Here is a 2449-nt window from a genome sequence, read left to right as displayed (position 1 = left end):
TGCGTACGCAAGTTTCTGGGCTCAAATTGTGCGTACGCAAGTTTTATAAATCCGACCCCTGGTTACTTCCTTACCAAACTTCCTTTGTGTTTTTTCTAGCAGCTGCACCTCTAATGTCCTTCTACCAATATACCCAATGTCCCTCTTCTGGACATGTTCAAACCTTCTCAGTCTGGCCTCTCTAACTTTATCTCCCAGTCGTTCAACCTGTGCTTTACCTCTGATGACCTCTTTCCTAATATTGTACTTTCGTCACTCCTGTCTTCTCGACTTCCTGTCCCCCTCTCTCTCTCCTGCAACATAACTCATCTCACTACTCTCTTGTAAACCTTTACTTTGACCTTTGCTGCCAYCCTTCTGTCACAAATCACTATTGGAGTGAAGTACTTGAAGTCCTGTACCTTTGTGGTCTCTGCTCCTTGTAGTCTCACTGTTCTACATGACGTCAGTGAGATCTGTAGCTGTGGAAATTATATTTGTATTGATATAGTGTATGCAGTGTTTGCATTGCTATTAATTTGTGGTCAATCCTGTTTCCTAATCTGCAGTTCACTGGGCYAACAGTGGCAACAGTAGGTAGGGGAGTCATCCTGTAACCGGTGGATTGTCTGTTCGAATSCCCGCTGAGCGCACACAGTAACAATTTAGCACGCACCTAACAAGATTCAAGCGAGCACATCAACATTTGAGAGAGCGAGAAAGCAAYGGGTGTTGTTGCGTCAGGGCTGGGAAATCTGAGCATTACCACATTTACTGGGTTGTTTCTGACTTGGTACAATAATTCATAAAACACACAGTATATCTGCACACACACATGGACATTACAGGATTCTAAAAATGGTACATTTTGTGGACTGTACAGCTGAAATAGACATCCTAAAATCAGTAGGCTAAAAAATGTATCTGAGCAAACAACTAAACATTGCTCTCTCAAACCTTGACGTGCTCATTCGAATCGTGTTGTGTCTGCTAAAATTATGCTGAGCGTGCTCACGTTGATGTGCTTGCCTGAATCTTGTTGTGTGTGCACACCCACATTGTGAGACTTACATTTCTCTCGATATACTTGTCAATTTGCCCCAGAGCAGCGTGTCTACAATGTAGCTTACCTCCAGTGTGTCAATGGGTGAATGACTGATTGTAGCGTAAAGCTCTTTGAAATCCTAAAGTGCTACACAAGTTCAGGCCATTTACCAAAGTAAATGTGGACTAAATGTATGTATACTGAGTTTGCAGACTAAAATGTTGCTTTGTATTGATGAATTTAACATCAGTGAACCCACCTGTTGTTATTTGTTTCCGCTCATTTGTGATGTAGATGTTTTTCCCCCAGGTTTAGCCTTGAAAATATCTATTTGCTATGATTAAATTGCTWAGCAGAAAGCCAGAGCAAATGTTATTTTCACACAGTGAGAAAAAGGAAATCTCCTTAATGTCAGTTTTATGGTTTTATATTACATAAATAATAAAAAAACAATTTTTTACCAGTGTAAAAACTTAATTAAAAGGTATCCAAGTGCAACACACCTCACAACAAACCTGTTATTGTTTATTAAACAAAGGCAAAGCAAAATGGAYACATTGTTTGAAAAGTTAGGTGCARTCCATGATTCACCAGCTTGTAAAACAATAACTCGAAGAACTTGTTTTCTTCAGAACATCATCAATCTCTCACATCACTGAGGAGGAATTTGGTTCACTAATTTGCATTGTTTCAGTTTTTAAAAGTTTGAAATCATTCATTTCTGCATAACCCTCTTAGGGTTCCAACACAACATTTAATCTCATTGCAACACCTTGATTCTTCTTTATGTTCAGCTGTTCTTTTGTAGATTTTGCTGCTGTGTTCGTCTCCGACAATGTTTCCAAGCAAGATTGTTTACGAAAAAGCACATGTTTATCCACGAACAAGCATCTTAAAATGATCTACWTGCCTCGTATTTTTTTTATTCATCCTCTCAGATGTGAGCTTCAAAGAKGAGCAGATGGTTTAACTCAAATGCAAGGCTTGCTCTAATAAAGTGAGATTAATAAGCTCTGATASAAAGCTCTGATGTTTGAATTATCAGCCTGTATATGACTCCCTGTTTCATTTTGTTTTATTTTATTTTATCATTTTGGTTCAAAACCAGCCCGCCTCTGAGACGAAACAGCAGCAAGAAAAGCAGGCGATAAGGACAGAGTGGGACGAGACAGCTGTCCTTTCCATTTTAGACAAACTAAACAAAACACATGGAAAGTTAAGGATCTGCAGTACTTTAGCCTGAAACTTGATATCAAACTTAATTTGAAAATTCTGCAACTCTTCAGAGAATTATCAGTGTATCCTGTTAAAAAGGTCGGTACATCCAGCTTTACAGAAAGGAAGATTTTCAATTTTTAAACTGTGGCTCAGACTTGAAGCACTTAGGCTACAGTCAGTGCAGACAAAGGTGAACCAGTGTTTTAT

This window comes from Austrofundulus limnaeus, unplaced genomic scaffold (assembly GCF_001266775.1).
Source record: "Austrofundulus limnaeus strain Quisiro unplaced genomic scaffold, Austrofundulus_limnaeus-1.0 Scaffold30, whole genome shotgun sequence".
NCBI classification, from domain to species: Eukaryota; Metazoa; Chordata; class Actinopteri; order Cyprinodontiformes; family Rivulidae; genus Austrofundulus; species Austrofundulus limnaeus.
Note: the sequence above shows the minus strand (reverse complement) of the source record.